The sequence below is a fragment of the Lutra lutra genome, chromosome 1, assembly GCF_902655055.1.
Source record: "Lutra lutra chromosome 1, mLutLut1.2, whole genome shotgun sequence".
NCBI lineage: Eukaryota > Metazoa > Chordata > Mammalia > Carnivora > Mustelidae > Lutra > Lutra lutra.
Window position 1 is genome coordinate 140,817,885 of NC_062278.1, and position 21,992 is coordinate 140,839,876.

General features: G+C 35.0%; 1 protein-coding gene and 1 non-coding gene across 2 annotated transcripts in view; one reads left to right on the forward strand and one right to left on the reverse strand.

Moving 5' to 3' along the window:
• Window positions 1-21,992, reverse strand: part of ZNF385D (zinc finger protein 385D) — a 917,929-nt gene that overhangs the window by 543,238 nt on the left and 352,699 nt on the right. The window lies entirely within an intron of this gene.
• Window positions 17,753-17,858, forward strand: LOC125089727 (U6 spliceosomal RNA). Its single transcript, XR_007124038.1, has one exon. It is a non-coding gene; the product is annotated as a U6 spliceosomal RNA (small nuclear RNA).

Genomic DNA, 21,992 nt, shown 5'->3' on the forward strand with positions numbered 1-21,992 from the left:
ATCCTAGTGGTAGACATAAAGAGAAGTAAATAATAAATAGGGATTTCTGAAATTAGCAACATGTAGATCAGAAAGAAGTTTGGTCTGGATTTTAAATACTTAAAGAAAATTGGTTTCTTTACTTCTTTTATAAGAATCTAAAACTTGGTGGGGCGCCGGATTGGCTCAGTGGGTTAAAGCCTCTGCCTTCAGCTCAGGTCATGATCCCAGGGTCCTGGGATCGAGCCCCACATCGGGCTCTCTGCTCAGCAGGGTGCCTGCTTCCCCCCACCCCCACCTCTGCCTACCTCTCTGCCTACTTGTGATCTCTGTCTGTCAAATAAATAAAATCTTTAAAAAAAAAAAAGAATCTAAAACTTGGAAGTACTGATTTCTTTCAGAGAGCATCCAGAAATTCAGTTTCCAGAAGGGAAATCTGACAATATTCACGCTGGCTGCTGGCCACTTTTGTTAGCTAGCAAGGTGTTGAGACCTCTGTGAAAATGTATTACTTTTTAAGGTTTTATTTATTTGAGGGAGAGTGAGAAAGAGCATGAGAATGGGGTGAGGGGCAGAGGGAGAAGCAGACTCCCTGCTGAGCAGGAAACCGTTTACAAGGGGCTAGATCTCAGGCCCCTGAGATCATGACCTGAGCTGAAGGCAGATGCTTAAACAACTGAGACACCCAGGTGCCCCCCGAACAGTATCTGTTATTCAACAGTCCTAACCTGGCTTAAAAAAATCAAAATGGCCACATGATCCCTTCTGAAGAGATTACATAGAATTTGTGTAGAAATACTTTAAAATGTTCATAGGCTTTACAAAATGTTAAATCTTGCACAAATTGGGGTGTGCCACTTACAACTCTGTTGTAGCACCCATTCGGGAGAAGTTTATCATCTGTTTGGCATGTTATCTTCTATCTTTGGGGTGGCATTGGCTCTGTGTATGGTGTGGTGTGTTTGGACATAGGGTGAAGGCAGTGTTCAGGAGGAGGGTGAGCAGTACTGATCTAATTTTTCAGATTACAATCAATGATCTAGCAATTGGTAGTATGTGGAAAAATAGCTAAGGATAAGGAAGAGAAGAAGTTCCTATTGCTTCTTCTACTCATTTCTTCCTCTCCTTACCCAAATTATCCTTATTACCTAAGATTTTGAACACAGTTATCACTTATATGAAACTTCCTGGCCTGAATTTACATTCTGAAAATCTAAAGCAGTCAAAACAATGCACTCCTCTTCTAAAAAACATTTTATTTTATAATTTGCTGCCCCTGGTGGTCAGATAATTTCTGTATACAACTGCCTTTAAGATATAATACAATGAATATGTAAGAGATGTCTTTATGACAGCTTTAGGTATTTCTTCTCTTGGTAATTAAAGATAAATGCATACCCAAGATTCCAGAAATACACATTAAAAGCAACAAAGTATAGGGGCGCCTGAGTGGCTCAGTGGGTTAAGCCTCTGCCTTTGGCTCAGGTCATGATCTCAGGGTCCTGGGATCAAGCCTTGCATACGGCTCTCTGCTCAGCAGGGAGCCTGCTTCCCCATCTCTCTCCCCATCTCTCTCTGTCTACTTCTGATTTCTCTCTGTCAAATAAATAAATAAAACCTTAAAAAAATAAAAGCAACAAAGTATGAATAAAAATGATGGTTCCTACAATGATGTTGAATCTCAATGAATAATCCATACTCAATGAATTGCAGGCTAAGTGTCCTGTGCAGTGCTAGGGATATAATAAAGGGTATATAAATGCTAGGCATCATACCATGCCCGTTTAATTCTTCTAATTCGATTTTATACAATAATCCAAAACGTGTAAAACCACTCGACTTACACATCAACTTATAATCTTGAGTAAAGAATGAACCAAATATCATTAGCCAGGAAAAAAAATTAAAACTGGTTACGTTTAAAGGGTTTTAAATATGAAATATCATTTCTTATCTCTTTCAGCATCTCCTTCATCTACTAAAACCTGCAGTTGGCATCATTATATGTCCAACAAAGTGAAAACATTTTCACAAATGAAAAAATATATATCCCTAGGGCTCTTTATAAACACTTGCTTCAGAGAATTCTTAAGTACTTGCTCCACAGTTGGTCCTTCAAAAAAAGAAAAGGAGAAGAGTCTCCAATTTCAAAGATTTTGAAGTAACAGAATATTCTGTTTTATGTTCAGAGGTAATTTCTATTCTTATAGACTGTATTTGGATACCAGCAATACGAGACCATGAAACATCTTTAGAAGATACTGAGCTGAGGAAAATGCATGTGTTCACATACTGAGCAGATAAAAATAATGTTAGTGCTTAGATTTATTTCATTCTATCCAGTTACACTTATCTCTTAATGGTTTTCCAGCATAATGAATTCCAAATTTGGCACTAGATTGGGAAGTACTATGCCCAGAAAATGAAAAAAAAAAAAAAAAACTGTACTCTGAGGATGAGCAGAGTTTGAAGTGAAAACATTTTTGACCAAGGGAGACCTGGCTTTTAATCACTTTTAATCACTTAATAGCTGGGATAACTTTGGTGGTTAGTAGACTTGGATCCTAAGTTTCTCTATCTGCAAAATAGGTTTAAGGATAATTCAATTTCAAAGTTGTAGCCAGGAAATATAATAATATGCATAAAATGCATGCCACATATAAGCACTCACTTACTCAAAAATCAATTACTGAATACCTAATGTGTACCAAACCTAAGAATGAGGAAACACAACTGAGCAAGACAGAAACATTTCCTAGACATAGTCTATCAGGGCATACAGAAAGCAACTAAGAAAACAAATACATTTCAAATATACAATGTCAGAAATACAAATCGAAAAACATTCTTCAGAATAATTGGCTTGTACTCTTCACATATAAAGATAAGGAAAGGTCACAGAACTGTTTCACAATAGAACTCTAAAGAACAAGAAAACTACATGCAGCGTATAATCCTACATTGGACAGAACACAGAGGAGAAATGGGTACAGAGGACATTATTGGAATAATTGACAAACCCGAATATGAACTATGGATTTGGTAATTTTATATCAATATTAAATTTCCTGATTTTGATAACTGTTCTATGGTAAGAGATATCCTTGCTCCTAGGAAAATCACACTAGAGTATACTGGTTTAATGGAACAAAATGTTTCCAACAATCCTTGAAAGACTCAAAAATATGAAAGGAGAAGGGGAGGGAAGGTGCAAAAGGGAGAGATAACAATAAAGCAGTTGGGCCAAACTCAAATAATACTGAGTCTGGATAAAGTCTATGTGAGAGCTCATTGTACTATTCTTGAAAATTTTCTATCAGTTTGAAATTATATAAAAAAATATAAAAGCACTTTTATAAAGGTAAAAAGTAATTCAACAAGTATCATTTCCTTTTTTCCTTGTTTTGGAACCTGCCTTTCTAGAGTGAATTTTGCTAATCTTAATCAGAATTCAGCAGTAGAAATTAAGAGTTACACTCTGTAGGTCCTCCATATCGAGTAGTACAGTTCTACCTCAATGGATTTGATGAATTCAATAATTTTATAGTACAGGACTTTAGGTAGAATTATATTACTGACTTGAACACCTGGCATAGTTTCTAAAGCTGGTGTTTTTTTGGAAAACAAACTCAATGTGTAGCAAACATAAATAGCATATTGACATTTCAAAGCTAAGGAATTGACCTCACTTTCATTTCTCCTAATAAGTGAAAGAAATGAAAAACTTTAGGTAGTAAAGACACATCTGTCGCTTTCAATTAAATTACTCTAGCAGTTCTTGGACTGGGTCAAATCTACAATGTACAGCAAAGGCTTTATTATATTCATTTCCTGATTAATTATAGTGTCACACATAAAGCCTATTAGCGTCAATGAGAAGGTTTACTTCTGATTTTTTAGAATAAGTGTGCATGCACATGCATGTGAATATTTGAGTTTGTATGTTTGCTGTAGAGCAGAAAACCATGTATATAAATCCAAAAGAACATGTATACATGGATAATGTTTAGAGTATGTGAAAAAATAAGGTCAAATAATTTTGAAAAGTGCCATACATAAGTTTTGTAAAGAAAATTTGTATATTTGACTTGTAGAAAGCAGACACCTGTGAAAATATAAAATCTAGGAGTACTGTAATGATCGCTATTTTAAGTTTTTAACTTTGGCATCATTAGCTTCTTTTGACCTATTTCAGTCACGGGTAAGGAAATAATATCTCTATTTTACCCAAATTCCTTAAGATTACATAATATGAACATAATTCACTTCTCGTAAATTTACTGTCTTAAATGCTTCATCTTATTACCATTTAAGTATTTATTCTAAAAAAAAAAATAGGATAAAAAATTTTAAGCCTAGAACATCCATTTCCAATTATGTGGAGATTTCTTACAGCAAACCAATAATCCTGCTAAGAGCAAAAAGTAACATAATGAAATTTTAAGCAGTGGATTTGAAAGCAGAAGAGAACTGCTGAAGTAGCTAGATCCTGGAGAGAAGGAAAATTTCATTGAGGTAAGCTAGGTTTTCTGTACAATGGCTTTCTCTTTGGGACGTTTATTGATTCTTGACATATACCAAGATGTGACTAATCTGCATAGAGAAGCTGCTAAGCATCATAAAATACAAAAGAGCTTTTGGTAACCTCCGATGTTTGAGGAAACAAGAATTGGAGTTCTTGCCTTCAACAAGGTATCTAGGACTTGATTGATCAAAATTCCATTGATAAGTAAGGTTCATGTAAGTGAGACTGGCACTCAAAACCTGTTGTCTCATTGAGTCATTATCTGATTAAGCTACACAGGAAAAGATGTAATGGAGCTAAGGAGAAAGTATGTGTAAAGCAACCAAATACGATCAAAGAGTAGTATGGTATTTCAGCATTCCCCTAGTGCTCAGGAGATCAAAATTAAAGCCCTTCAAAAGGTAGTGGCACCAGTAAACCCTCCAGGTTCTAACTGGGATCCCTGGAGGGATATACCATGGGGGTAAACCAGAGGTAGACAAGAATGCAAACTAGTATCGAATTATTTCAAGGTCTAACTGGACTTAGATGATATGGCTCTTTTTGGCCTGCCAAAGGATAGGGTAAATCATCACTAAAATTCTTCACACACAAGATTAAAAGTGAAACTAAAATTTCTTGGGACATTAAGAAATAAGATGAAAAGAAAAAAAAGGCAATGCTAAGTGACACAAATAATACAGTCATGACAGTCATGAAATTTTAAAATAACTGTGATTAATATCTTTAAGCAAATAGATGACCAGGTAGAGAATTTTCACAGAAAATAAGAAAAGAATCAAATGGAAAGTTTTTTAATTGAAAAATACTATAACTGACATCATAGCATGATAGATGGGACACAGCTGAAGAAAGATCAATGAACTGGAAGACAGATCAATACACAACATCTAGACTATAATACAGAGAGCAAAATAGATGGAAAGTACAGAGAAGAGGACATGAAACATACTATATAACAGATGAGCCCAAAAACATGTATTACATTTTTCATATCTGTATTACTTACAATTCCAAACTTTCCATCAACAGTAGAATGAATAACTACATGTTGGTATGTTCATGGAATAGAAAACTATTTAGTGTTGATAAATGAACCACTGCTACAAATAAAACAATGCATTATTCAAACATAATATTATACAAAGAAGCCATATACAAGAGTACATGCTACATGATGCCATTTATATAGAATTTTAAAATGGGTAAAATCAATCTATTATTTTTTTTAAAGATTTTATTTATTTATTTATTTGACAGACAGAGATCACAAGTAGGCAGAGAGGCAGGCAGAGAGAGAGGAAGGGAAGCAGGCTCCCTGCTGAGCAGAGAGCCCGATGCGGGACTCGATCCCAGGACCCTGAGATCATGACCTGAGCCGAAGGCAGCGGCTTAACCCACTGAGCCACCCAGGCGCCCAAATCAATCTATTATTATTATTATCATCAGAGAGGGGTTAACTACTAGGGCTGCTAGGGATGCTAATATTCTAATTTTTGACTCCATGCTGGTTATGCAAATATATTTGCTTTGTGAAAACCCATTGAACTGTACACTTATGATTTGTATGATTTTGTGTATGTATGCCAGGCTTCAATTAAAAAATATTCTAAACAATTTTTTTTTCAGCGTAACAGTATTCATTGTTTTTGTACCACACCCAGTGCTCCATGCAATCCATGCTCTCTCCAATACCCACCACCTGGTTCCCCCAACATCCCACCCCCCCACCCCTTCAAAACCCTCAGATTGTTTTTCAGAGTCCATAGTCTCTCATGGTTCACCTCCCCTTCCAATTTCCCTCAACTACCTTCTCTCCATCTCCCCTTGTTCTCCATGCTATTTGTTATGCTCCACAAATAAATGAAACCATATGATAATTGACTCTCTCTGCTTGACTTATTTCACTCAGCATAATCTCTTCCAGTCCCGTCCATGTTGCTACAAAAGTTGGGTATTCATCCTTTCTAAAAATATTCTAAACAATTAAAACCCAAGTATATTAAAATGAAAATTCTGAGGGATAAAATGAATCACTTTCATTCTCCCACCGCTAAGAAAGTTTCTTTGGACACTGATTGTCTTTGGCTTTAAAGGAATGTGAAGAATTATTCAGGAGAAAGGACATCAAAAATGAAAAAATAAAATAATAGGAGGTGGAGGGAAGATGTGTGTGTACCTGTAAGACTACTCAGTAGCTCTGTATGTCCTTAAAGAAATAAGCAGAATGGAGCCTGCTGGAGACCAGGTAAACTGTCCCACCAAGTCCTTGTCCTTTAGCAATCCAGCAGATCTAGGGATAGTTGATGTAGTCAAAGGCAAGAATCAGAAATACCAGACATTAACAATAACAGTAGTATAGAATTTATACACAAATAATAAATCAAAATGTTAATAGTACACTCATCCTGATGAGCACTGAGTAAAACATGGAATTATTGAATCATGATATTATATACCTGAAACTAATACAATACTATATATTAACCACACTGGAATTAAATTAAAAAAAAAAAAAAACCAAAAAACTAGTTCCAATCTTATTTCCAGATAACAAATTAATTTTTCTCTCTTTTTTTTGTTTTATTTGTTTATTTGTTTTTCACCATTTCTAGACATAAAATGTCCCAGATTTATTTGGAGACTCTTTCACTGTTTTATTTCTTTTGATTAGGATTGCTGGATTCCAGATGCTGAGTTCCTTGACTGCTATTTCTTAGTTATGTACCTATATTTCCTAATCAAGCACCAATCAAAGAGAAAGTACTAAACATATGTGTGGTATTTCTCACTAGCATAATCCAAACACAGGATTTGGGGACACCTGGGTGGCTCAGGCGGTTAAGCATCTGCCTTAGGCTCAGGGCATGATCGCAAGGTCCTGGGTTGGAGTCCCACATCTGGCTCCCTGCTCAGCGGGGAGTATGCTTCTCCCTCTGCCTGCTGCTCCCCCTGCTTGTGCTCTCTGCCTCTCTCTGTCTCTGACAAATAAAATCTTTAAAAAATTAAAAAATAAACCCAGGAATTAAATTAAGACTAATATGGTAGTATTTTAGATATGGTATATATTTTGCATTTTTTTGTCCTAGAGAGAGGGAGAAAATAACCCAGGAACTACACCATCATTAGCAAGCACATATTAGGATATATTTGTCCTGTTGTGATTTAAAATGTTGCTAAATTTTCTCTGAGATTAGAGGTTTTGCTGTGATCTGGCACATAGGTTTATGATCAGCTTTTGCATTTGTCTCGACTAGACTGGATGTTAGTAAAAATTTCCATACACCTTTTTATCTGATTACTGTTTTGCGAGTACAAGGCATTCTTACTAATTATGTCTCTAGATGGCTCCCCGCAAATGTAATCAGGAAGAAAATCACAAATTGGCAAATTAACACTTTAAAAAGTTTTCCTGGGGAGTGAGGCAAGACGGCATGTGAAAGCCACCTTAACAAGTTCAGTGTCACCACAAATGTTTCCTACACAACTGAGTTCAATTCTGTAAAGAAAACAAAAACAAAAACATAACAAGCAAATAAAAAAACCCTAGAAGAATATAAAATGTATGAAAAAAACAAAACATATTTGCTCCATGTTAATATCAAAATCGTAACTTTAGGTTTTTTTTTTTTTTTTAAGATTTTATTTATTTGACAGAGATCACAAGTGGGCAGAGAGGCAAGCAGAGAGAGAGAGGAGGAAGCAGGCTCCCTGCAGAGCAGAGAGCCCGATGTGGGACTCAATCCCAGGACCCCAAGATCATGACCTGAGCCGAAGGCAGAGGTTCAACCGACTGAGCCACACAGGTGCCCTGTAACTTTAGGTTTTAAAAGGCTATTTGCGTTGGATATAGCTTCTAACAACCCAGCTTCCCCAGCTCCAAGAGTTTGCCAATGGACATGATGAGATGGAGAACAGTGGAAAATACTTGTGACTGTCTCTAGTGCATGCCCATCTTCTTTTTCAATTTCCACTTTGACCAAATGATACCTGGTTGATGATTCATTCGCTTGAAAAATTTTCTGGGCTAGGACCAAACATTACAAAAAAGGTATACAAAAAATGTATTACAAAGGTATACAAGAATCAGAAATACCAGAAATATTTTGTCACTGTTCCATACAACTGCACCAAACAGAAGAGAGAAAAAAAATTCTATACTATCCTATTATGTATAGTTAATTCCATACATCACTATTGATCATAGTCATATAATATCTTTACTATTAAATAAAACCTTAGAGACAATCTTAACTTTGAGATAAGGAACACTGAGGTCTAGACATTGAGCTTCTTACCCAACACTTGACAGTTAACTAGTAACTAAGCATAACCACAATTTAACTACTCTGGCCAACAATAAGGAGGTTTTCCTATAATAAACTTTTGGGGTAGCTCTTTCCAAAATGTGTGATTTTGAGGTTTAAAATAAACAGGGAGGGGCACCTGGGTGGCTTAGTGGGTTAAGCTGCTGCCTTCGGCTCAAGTCATGATATCAGGGTCCTGGGATCGAGCCCCTCATCGGGTTCTCTCTGCTCAGCAGGGAGCCTGCTTCCCCCTCTCTCTCTGCCTGCCTCCCCATCTACTCGTGTTCTCTCTCTGTCAAATAAATAAATAAAATCTTTTTAAAAAATAAAATAAAATAAACAGGGAAATAATAAATGTCTTTCCCCAGTCCAGTAAAACCTTTACTTTCTACAGGGAAAGTTCAACAATAATTATTTCGTAGGCCCCTGAAATGACTAGTATTTTTAGATGTTCCACCTTAGCAGATATGTTGAGCAAGGGAAGGAAGAAAAGTAAAATCTGCAGGAAGATTCAAGATGAAGAGGAGACAAGTAGTTAGAGAAATAGAGCACCAGGGTTGAAAAATACATATGGAATTTTGGAACAAAGGAACTTGTATTAAATACTGGATGTGGGGCACCTGGGTGGCTCAGTGGGTTAAGGCCTCTGGCTTTGGCTCAGGTCATGATCCCAGAGTCCTGGGATTGAGCCCCACGTTGGGCTCTCTGCTTGGCGGGGAGCCTGCTTCCCCCACTCTCTCTCTGCCTGCAACTCTGCCTGCTTGTGATCTCTGTCCGTTGAATAAATAAATAAAATCTTTAAAAGTAATAATAAAAATACTGGATGAGTATCAATCATATATTTACATGCAGAGTAACTACTGTTGTTATGATGGTTCAAAAATATGTTCATAAATTCTTTGATACCCCTCTCTTCAAAAGGCAGAATGTAATTCCTCTCTTCTTGATTTTGGCCTAAACTTAGGGATTCACTTTAACTGAATAAAATATGTTAGAAATGATGGTGCCTGACTTCCAAAACAAGTCACAAAAGGCATTGTGACTCCCTTTCATTCTCCTGGATCTCTCACTAGTTTCAGCTAGCTGTGATACTGTGGGGACAGTAAATCAGCCTTATAGAGAGGCCACTGTGGCAAGAAAGTAAGCCTGCCAGCAACTGATACTAACTTGCCAGCATGTAAGTCACCTTGGAAATGGATCCACCAGCCCTTGTCAAGCTTTCAGGTAACTGCAGCCCTTGCCAATATTTTGACTGTAATCTCATAAGCGATCCTGAACTAAAACCAGGCAACTGAGCTGTGCTCCTGACTCACAGAAACTGCAACATAATAAATCTTTATTGTTTTAAACCATTAAATTTGGGAGTAAGTTGTTACAATGCAATAGATAACTACTAATGTTTTCATGTTGAAGTGAAAAGTACTGTCACAGAACTCATAAAACACCATTATTGGAGTGAGCCATATGAAATCATTATTTCTGTAAGCTGTAGATCAGCCATTCCATATGGTTCAACCTACTGGACAGGACTTCTACCAACTTGTTTCATTTCTGATTTGGACAGGGCTTCAGTCTCTCAGGACACATTGTTCAATGTGTTTGTCATTTTCTAAATTATAATCACATGGCAAAATAGTCAGAACTTTCTGGCATAATGTTCTGATGCAAGAGTTGGAAATTAATTGTTTGTGGATTACCTCTTAGTTTAGACATGTAAAAGATAATTATTAGCAAATGATGATCATTCTCTCTTGTAAAAGGTAATTTGGGTTTTAAACCTGGAACAAGTATTTGAGTAAATGATAAAATATGCTTCAAATACCTTACACAATCATAAGTATCAAAAGTCATTTTCTTCTGAACCTTAGAGTCCCTGGTTGTTCTTAGGGCAACATGTTCTCTTTCCATTAAAACACACAAACACACAACCACAGTCTATAAGTATGTAATTACCTTGGAGTGCTCTCCTCACTTTAATCCCATTAAGATGCCTCAGCTAAACCAGGTAACACAAAATTAGCCTTTCCATAACTTATTATCTTTTTTGACACAACCCTTGCCATTTACTCGTTTCTACTGACAGAGTATATCAAGCTGTTGAGAATTTATTTCTACTTCTAGTCTCTCTAGAGCTTTCACATGTGTGCTTCATTTAATGCAAAGCTTTATGTGTAACCTTTCCAGCACTTCTCACTTATCTTTTTCATTTTCAGCTTTAATTGAAGACAAGTCTTAAATGGGGAGTTATAAAAATTGGTATATTTTGCCCTGACTCCAGATGCAAAATTCTGCTATTATTTTAAAAAGCTTTTTTTCAATGACCTTTCTTAAGAGTTTATAGGGATGTGTCATATAAGAATAACTATCATGGGGTGTATATTTTCTTTGGAAAAAAAAAAAAAAACAAAACAGATTCCCTGAGCTAAAATTCCATGATTGCTAATGAAATTCCTCTGTTATCTTTGGGATCTATTGACAGAAGAACAGTTATGGTTCTTCTCATGATTCTAACAAACTTTTGGTCATTACCAATGATTAACCAGAAGCAACAAGGAAATCTTCACAAAGTTAAAATTAAAAATCATGTTCCATTTTGTATGTTACCAGAGCATGAACCTACCTAACTTCCTATTAAGAGCTGATAATGTTAACTGTGCCTTTTTCTGGATAATAAAATTAGAATTCATCTCTATTTTCATTTCTGTTTATTTATATTCCTTAGCATTAATTTTAAGAATTAATGCATATTTCTACTCTATTATATTATATAAACAAGTAATTATTAGTGATATTTATACTTAATTTATAATTTATGTACTATAAATGATATCCTAGTGTAAACACAGTAACTCTGTATGGCACACTGATACTAGAAATAATATATAAAGTTACAAATTGACTTACATGTAGGTATAGAAATCTTATTAAGTCCTTTTCTAATTTTATTTTTATAGAGCTCAGCCTATCTCTATATCCTCTAACAGAGAAAGATTATGAGCTGAAATACTTATTGCTACCGACATGGGGAAATTCTGAGCTTCTTAAACCATTGACAAATAATGTGTACAGCTTGGACTTCCTTTGACAACAGAATGCTACATTAAAGACAACACAAATCTTCTGGCAATAACTCAAATTTAACAGGTTGCTGCAGCAAATCTATCTTTCTAAATAACCAGTGTGTGGTCCCACAATAGTATCAACAGTGCACTGTACTGAGAATTAGAATGCTTATATTAAAGCTGCTAATTTGCAGTGGATTTTGTGGAGGTATAATTTTCCATTTAAAATGTAAACTTCTCTGTACAAAAACACTTGAATAATTATGAAAATGTAAGTAAATCCTTTATAAAAAGTAATTATGGCAAGGGAGACTTTCTTTTGCCTTCAGTGTTTTATGAGTGTATTTGGTTCCATAAGCAAGCTAATTAAAATGTTGCAAGACACACTGAAATGCTGGCATTTTAGATGGAAAGCAGTTGTACTCCTGGCAAAGACTGTTTCATGTTTCTAAGGAATTTTAAAATTGTAGTTATAAACTATTCAGTCAAGCAAACTGAAAACAAGAGCCAAAATCATGCTCTCAGCTTTGAGATCTGTAACCACATGCCACCACAATGCCATGAATTTTCTAAGTATAAAATGGGACAAAAACCACATTTGTTTTGTTAGAAAACATTGGAAGAAGGGGGAGATAAAAGACTGTAGTATTCATACAGTTAAAACAAGAAAAAAATAACTTGGAAGTCATATAATTGTTTTAGGTTGATTATTTCCATCATTTAAAAATGATCAGCCAAATGGCTGGCAAATAGTGTTTCCACCACAAACAGGAATGCTCCAGCATAAAGGCTGAGGAGATGGAGAACTGTGTTATGGTACAGTCTCAAGAGCAGATACTTTACCTGAGAGCCCCGGATGTATAAGGCAGCTACAGAATGATTATCAGGAGTAGCACACTGCATTTGGAATTTGAAATATCCATCTTCTTCATTTTGGCCAGTCCTGCTCTGGACAAGATTTATTGAATTGTTACTTTGTACCAATCACAGTGGTAGGAAGGGCAGTTTCAGTACTAAGAAGTCAGTATGGTGCTCTGTCCACATGGATATACAGTGCAACCCTTTAAAAGGGCAGTTTAGCACGTTAGTGAGTTATGGATTCTGGGGCCAGACCACATGGGCTTAAAACCCACTTGTCCACTAATTATCTGTGTGATAGTGGACAAATTAACCAATCTATCTAGTATGCTTATCTGTGGAATAAGAATTATAACAATCCTACCTCATATGGTTGCTATGAAAATTAAATGAGTTAGCCTACATATAAATGCATAATTCCAGACAGTTGGTATTTTATCTGTTATTTGCTATTCTCTTACCTCCACTCCAACTCAGCAGTGCTATACATATTGCCTACTTGATAACATAATAGCTAATTTTACAGAAGGTAGATATCAAGTAATAGTCAAAGATCAGAAAAAGTCTCTAGAAAGCATAGGTGTGGGCATCTGACACCTTTACTATTTGCTCTGTGTGCAAAATATAAGGATACAGTAGGGCCATTACCCAAACAAGCTCATGTTAAATATGATAGAAGGCATACAAATAACATCTGAGAGCAGAAAGAAGGATGTAGAAGAACGATTTTTATGAAATAAAAGAAAAACAGCCGTTTAAAATTATATCATCATCATCCATCAATTATTATTCAGTCCTTACTCCTCCTAGATGCCAAGCTCTAAATAAACTCATTAAATGTTTTTCCAGTGAACTGTGAAAGCAACCTTGAAGAACAAGCACTATTTTTTTTAAAGATTTTATTTATTTATTTGACAGAGAGAGATAGCAAGTAGGCAGAGAGGCAGGCAGAGACAGAGGAGGAAGAAGCAGGCTCCCCATGGAACAGAGAGCCCGAAGTGGGGCTCGATCCCAGAACCCTGGGATCAAGACCTGAGTGAAGGCAGAGGCATAACCCACTGAGCCACCCAGGTGCCCAGCACTATTTTTTTTTTTAACCCATCTTATAAGTGAAGAGGCTGAAGCTCAGTTAACTTCAAGTTTTCCCAGGTTATACAGACAGAGATGAAGAAATGACGAGAATTCAGGTCTCTCTGAATCTAACGTTTGTGTTATTATACTCTATTGCAATCCTTATCATATTATGAGCATATTGCCATATCATTAAATGTTCTGTATAAACATGTTGCCTGGATGGCTGCAAAGTGTCCTAGTGTATGCCTATACAATTATTTATTTACCCCTTTCTGTCCTGTCAAATATTTAGGTTGTTTCTAGTCTCTTAGGTATTATATATTATTTGTAATACAAATCTGCCTATGTAAGTTTTGTATACATATTTGATTCATTTCTTAATATAGATTCCAAGAAGTGGAGTCACAAGGCTAAAATATGTGAACATTTATAAAACCCTTAATATAAATTGTCAAATTGCCCCACCAACAATGTGATAGCAATTTACTCTCCCTTCCATAATTTTAGAGCTTGCTCATTTCACTGTATCCCTGCCAATCCTGAATGTTATCAATACATCCTTTTCTAAAAGTTTCTTATCAATTAGTTAGATTTTTAAGTCTCCTATTGATTTAGTTTGTATTTTCATTTCCATTGGGTGCTTGGAAAGAAAAGTACCATTTATTGAAAACAAGACACGTGGACAATACTTCAACATTCACTCCTATCTATCTTTATCCCTCATTCTTCTCCTTGCATTTATCTTTGTTTTTCCTTTCACAGAATTTCCTAAAACTCCAAGTCCCAATGTATTGTCACAATGGGAAATTTTCACAATATCTTTATAAACAAAGTTTGTTCCATTCTCTGACCTATGCACATGTTTTATGCTATCATTTATTCCTTCTAGTGAAATTATGATTTAATTCTCTCTTGTCTCTTCCAGATTATGAGCTGCTGAAGAACACATGATCTTATGACTTATTAGATTTCCAGGACCTAACAGAGAGTAAAAATTTCTTCAGCAAATTTAATTAGCACTTGTCACAAAAGCACAATGATTCTGGGTTTCAATTAAATTTTCATTATTTCCTTGAGTTACGCATTTACTCACCAATCAATAATGTATTTGATTACATGCTATGGGACAGTATGAAAACTCAATAAAGACATGTAGTGAAATTACCTGTTCTAAAAGAATTTGTCCTGTGAAAAGGTAAGTCAACCTTGCTGATTCCTTGGAGTTAAGGACTTAGAAATCATAGCAATGTTTGCTCTTTATCTTGCACTTCTTATGTACACTTACTATATGCCAGACTCTTTGCAGAACACTATGTGTGTGTGTGTGTGTGTGTGTGTGTGTGTACACACATTTACAGATAAACAGTACATAAACATATAATTTCATTTAATTTTTAAACAGTCATGTGACTTACCTGCTATAATTTTCATTTAATAAACAAGAACACTGTGAGATATACTAGTTAATAATTTCTTTAATGGCAGAGCCATATTTGAATATTAGTCATAGTGACTCCATAGATTGTGTTTCTGTCTTCCAATAATATAATGAAGTTAAAGAATTTAATGAGGGGACACCTGGGTGGCTCAGATGGTTAAGCATCTTCCTTTGGCTCAGGCCATGATCTCCAGGTCCTGGGATTGAGCCCCATGTCAGGCTCCCAGCTCAGTGGGGAGTCTGCTTCTCTCTATCCCTCTACCTCTCCCCCTGCTTGTGCTCTCTCTGTCTCTTTCTCATGTGGAAGGAGCTGAGATGCCCTTCAACAGATGATGTATAAAGAGGTGGTTCATATATATAATGGAATGTTACTCAACCATCAGAAAGGATGAATACCCAACTTTGGCATCAACATGGACGGAACTCCAGGAGATTATACTAAGTGAAATAAGTCAAGCACAGAAAGACAATTATCATACGGTTTCACTTATATGTGGAACATAAGGAATAGCATGGAGGACATTAGAAGAAAGGGAAAAATGAAGGGGGGGACATCAGAGGGGAAGACGAACCATGAGAGACTATGAACTCCGAGAAACAAACTGAGGGTTTCAGAGGGGAGGGGTGGGGGATGGGTTAGTGTGGTGATGGGTATTAAGGACGGCACATATTGCATGGAGCCCTGGGTGTTATATGCAAACAATCAAAAGCTACATCAAAAGCTAATGAAGTTTGGTGACTAACATAATGTAATAAAAAATCATAATAGTAATACGAACAAATAAATATATCTTTTAAAAAAAGGAATTTAATTAGTGTACTGATAGAAAAAAGGCAGTCCAAGGATGTTGGTGATATCCAATTACTTCTCTTCATTTTGAAGATCTATACTCACAAAGTATTGAAATCAAACTAGCAATGTTTGTGTGTGGGGGGGTGCTTTTTTTTTTTTTAAGATTTTTATTTATTTATTTGACAGAGAGATACAGAGGGAGCACAAGTAGACAAAGCAGCAGGCAGAAGGAGAGGGAGAAGCAGGCTCTCTGCTGAGCAGGGAGTCCAATGTGAGGCTCTATCCCAGGACCCTGGGATCATGACCTGAGCTGAAGGCAGCTGCTTAACCAACTGAGCCATTCAGGGCCCCCAAACTAGCAATGTTAAATATTCTCATTTCACATGCTTAGACTGTATGTAGTACAACCTGTTCTTGTGAAGTTTAGATATTGTAGGAAGAAGAAAAAACAACTTTGCCTTGTTTTAGGTGTCTTTTTAGATGGATGCAACAATAGTTAAGATATCAAGTAAACTTCACAGAAATTATTGGTCAGTGAAGCTCTCAGAAAATATCTTTGCTCTGTACCATTTTAATGCAATGTAATGCCTTTGGCTGTTTATTGTGGTTTTTTTTACAACAACAAAACCACAGGGGAAATGCTATAACTCATTGAGCCTGACTAATGTGTATGGCTGGACATCTATATTGCTAAAATGAAACCCAGAATGAGTATGTTTGTTAATAGCAGATAGGACTTAAGAGGTATGGCAAGGCCTTTTAAAAACTAAACCTAGGGAACCCAGGCAACTGAGTCTACATCATTCTTTTTCAAGAGTTCTATATCACAAAATAAATTTTTTGTCAAGGGGTACATACTGCAAAAGAAATCCTTTTTCAAGGAGCATACATTGCAAAATAAAGTTTCTGCTGTTATATAATTGTATAAATTAGTGCAAGAACTCTTCAGAATGTACAAGTAAGAGGGCATGCAATGGAGTCCTTTGGCAGTCTGTTCAAGTCTATGCATGTGTAATTATGGTTTTAAACACCTAAAATAAAATATTAAAGTACAAATAACTACAAAACAAGCCAATTATATTAAAATGCTGTTATCAAATTATTTTTAAAAACGTGATATGCTCATATGTGGTTTTTCTTTTTTTTTTTTTAACAATTTTATTTATTTGTCACAGAGAGAGAAAAAGAGCACAAGCAAGGGATGGGGTAGGCAGAGGGGGAAGCAGACTCCCCGCTGAGCAGGAAGCTGGACTTGGGTTTTGATCCCAGGACCCCAGGATAATGACCTGACCCAAAGGCAGACACCTAATCCACTGAGCCACCTAGGAGTCCCAATATATGTTCTTTCTTATTAACACATTAAATAACAGATTTCTTGGCAGGTTTAAAGACGGTTGTTTTTTCAAGGTGGTCATAAGTATAAATAAGTCAGGTTAACTGTGACAACAACAGGTTTCTATTATGTCTATTGGTGACAAAATCACAGGAGTTGCCAATAGTAATAAGGTTTGTCATCTATATTTGTAATGGAAAGAAACGTTATATTTCCTCTAGAGGAAATATAAATAAATATAACTAAAAATAAGGACACGATTTTTAAAATTTCTAATCACACAGGTGCACACCACCCCACACCAAACAAGAGCAACAACATACACGAACAAACAAAAAAATTACAGGAGTCTATATGCAGACTCCAAATTCAGAAATACATTAATGCTTACTTCGGCAGCACATATAGTAAGACTGGAAAGATACAGAGAAGATTAGTATGGCCCCTACTCAAGGATACACACAAATTCATGAAGAATTCCATATTTTAAAAAAAATAAAGAACTTCTATATTAATGTGTTTCTATCTTACAATACAATTTGCCATTTCCTTGAAAACTTAAACAAAATTCTGATCACCTGAAAGAGAGGAAAAGCTGAGAAAGAAATTAATGATGAAATGCAAATTCATTATCACAAAGAAAAAAATTTTTCAATTTTTTTGTATCTATAAGTTCATGGATATTAACTAAACTCTATATGCTAATCATTTAATAATAGATGTAATTCAAGTCATTTTACTATACAACTTAAACATACAGAATGCTGCATGTTGAATATATTTCAATAAAACAAAGAAAAATAAGTATGAATTTATAGGCATGCTTGTACATCAGGAAACTAAATGAACAAGTATGGAAATGAAATAGTTATCTAAAACAGTCATATATCATTGATCTGAGTGACTATAAGAAGTCCAAAGACGTTAGTAATATTTTGTTGTCTTAAATTTTACAACATGTTGCCAAGAACATCACATTCTTTTCCTTTTTTTTTTCTTTTGCCTGCCAGAGTCACATGTTTTTCTCTCTCCCCACCCACTCCTTTTTAGACTATTTTTTTTGCAGGAATAGTCACATTTAAATAAAATCTTTGGATTAACAATAATCATAGTTTAAAAGAAATGCTATTCCTCTGATGATCTTATTAAGAGGTACACTTTAAATAAATTGTCTTGATCTCTCAAAAAATTGAAATTTAGATTTATGATTTAGCAGCAAACCCAATTGCTATTCATGCACAATGATGTCAAAGTTAAGGCCTTGGTTAATTACTGAAACAGGCAGTGAATTCAACATTTTTTTTCAACAAGAGATATGAATGAATCTGCCAATCCTCCTTACTCTTATACAGAATAGATATACTTACAACTAAGGTGAAGATGACATTTAAATTTTTAGGGAGTTTTCCTGTCCTTGGCAAATAAAATTATACCTTCTAAGATGAAAGATATATTTTTGAAATGAGAAGTGGCTTTTTAAAAAATTTACCTAAGATAAATTGTAAACAAACTGATGGAGGTACAAAGCTATGCTAATAAAAGTTTAAAAACTTTCTTGAGAAATATATATGAGTGCCCACTCATTAAACTAATTGCTTAATCTTTGAAAACGATAGATAGATAGATTATTGTCATATAATGTAAGTATAAGCAATTGCAATTAAATATTCAACATTTCCCCCCCCCCCACCTAGGGAATGGTCCTCTATGAGCCCCCCCTCTGAAAATTTAATATAACGAAGGAGAACTCATTAGACAATTTTTAGAATACTAAATGTGAAACTTCAAAATGCCACTGTTTTATTGAAAATGCCCTTTCCTTTGTCTGAACAGACACTAGTAGGAATGGGAATGAGTGTTAGAGCAGTTAAAAGCAGAAACAGAAATATATGACCATTATATTGAGATTTATCTCTAATGACTGACTATTCACAGGTGTTTAAAGTTTTAAAAGCTTTTTTCCATTCTTGAATGTGCCTTTTTGGGCTTTGACTATAAAGTAAAGGGAAAGAATAGCAATTTTATGTATTTAATACAGCCTTAGAGAAACACCTTCTGGCTTTAATGCCACATGATGATTTGGGTTTGGATCATTCTTTACTCATCAGATGCACTTTTTTTTTTTTTTAAGATGAAGCAAAATGAATTAAGATAAATTCACACTAGGCTTAATTTTTCAGAAGAGAAGAGAAAGAAAATGAACTGGTGCTTCTTTAGAAGACAAAATATCATCCTTGTGGATATCCATTACAAAAAGGTCAACTGCAAATTATTTTAGGGTTTTCAGTCTCAAGATAATCTGGGTTGTATTTATATGTTTTACTTAATGAAATGCTTATGCGATTAGAAATGTTTGCAACACAATATTTCAAATTTATAAGCTTAGGAAAATACAGGTGTTTTCAGAGGCAACTTTTAAGGTCATCTTTAATGATTACATAACAATGACTTTGGATAATTATCTCTTTTGACCATAGTAACAAATGGAGAATAGGGCTAGCCCTGAGTCAGGAAACTGGATCACAGGTAAAAAATGTGAAACAAAGTAGCAATAAGATTAAAAAGACAATTGTAGAATGGAGAGAAAAGTGGAAAGAAAGGAAAGAAATAGGAATAGAGGAGACATCAAGAAAGAACACCTTTTATTTTTCTAAGTACAACAAATTAGGTTTATGAAAAACTTTTGTAAAAACAAAGAAATGAATAAATATTTAAAACCATCCTTTGAAATTAAAAAAAAAAAATGAGCTTGTAAGGTAATAATACCAAAACCAAAGATGAAAAGAAAGAGGAAGGAAGTGTGGTAAGTAGAAACCATGCGAAGCTGGCATACAGATGGTATAGACAGGGGCCTGGGTTTCCACAGGTCTGCCAGGAAGACGATGAACCATGGGTCTTGTCAAATGTGAAGACGCTCATGGTGTCAGCTTGACAAAGAGTTAGACTCAACTTCGTTTTTTGTTTCTTATAAAATCCTCATTTATTAATATTTTTGAAAAGGTAAATTGTTTATGTGTTTGGGGCTCCTGGGTGGCTCAGTGGGTTAAAGCCTCTGCCTTCTGCTCAGGTCATGATCCCAGGGTCCTGGGATCCAGCCCCGCATTGGGCTCTCTGCTCCACGGGGAGCCTGCTTCCTCCTCTCTCTCTCTGCCTGCCTCTCTGCCTACTTGTGATCTCTGTCTGTCAAATAAATAAATAAAAATAAAAATAAATTGTTTATGTGGTTTAAGAAAAACTATTTGAAAAGACGCGCAGAGGAGTTTTCAGTCTCATCCACACACTTCTATGCTGGCTTCACCCACTCCTATTAAGGAACTGAACCATCTTTCCATGTTTCTTTATGCAAAATAAGAAATGCTCTACCACAACCTGATTTTTTTTCATTCAACAATATATTCTGGAAATCATTCCATAAAATTTCCTGGAGGTCATCATCCTTTTTAACATCTGAATAATGGTCTTTTAATGGTCTACCATAGTTTAGTCAAATCAGGCTTTTATGGGCATTTATTTAGGTTGTTTCCAAAATTTTGCTATCACAAATAACACTGCATGAATCATCTGTGTATAAGTTGTTTGGTATGTATGGAGCTTTATCCTTAGTGTATATAGCTATAAATAGTATTCACTGCAAGCTCAATGGGAAATGCATCTATTTTTCATAAATTTTACAAATTCTTCCCCAAAGATGTTGTGTATACCTATCAGCAATGTATGAGAATACTTCTTCACAGTTTCATCAATGGAGTGTACTTCCTGGCTTTTGAATTCTTGCCAATATAAGAGAAATAATAGTTTGGTGTACTTTTAGTTTATATTTTTAAATTTATGAGTAAAACTTAATATCCATCATTTGTACAAAGGCCATTTAGATATATTTAATTTGAACTGTCTATGTATTTTCTTGACTTATTTACTGACTTTTCAGTAATTTTATATATATAGCAGTGTGATACATCTATCTTATATATATTATATACATAATATGTAAAATTTTTACTAGTTTATCATTTATTTTATTTTTTGTTTATGGACTCTTTATAATTTTATATGGTCAAATTTATCAGTTTTTTCTTTATTATATAAGAATTTTGAGTTTTGTTTAGGTTTTCCCACATGCCAATTATAAAGGAACTTTATAATCTTATAAATATAGTCCTTTTAATCTTCTTCTAGTCCTTGTTTAGTTTGTCTCTCTACATTTGTATTATTCATGCATTTAGACTTTATTCTGGTGTTTGGTGAGAGGTAAGGTCCAATTATATTTTTTAACTTTTATCTAGTTGACCTGTTACTATTTACCTTTAAAAAACATTTATTAGATGAATCTTGAAACTGAGTACCCTCATCAAATTTAGACCTTCAAACTGCTATACTTTCAAAACAAGATAGACTAGAAAAATAGCACTTGGAAACATAGGGAGATTACTTTTATCAGCCTGCATTTGAGAAAAATACTTTCTAGAATATAAGGCAAAGCTCAACAGCCATAATCACTTTCATACAGGCTTGGTTTTTCTTTCTACAATGCAATCAAGTTGAAAAGTAAAAACAAAACACAAGGAAAAGGTGTGAGAAAATTTTTACACACATTTTTGAGTAATAAGAATTAAAATCAGAAAA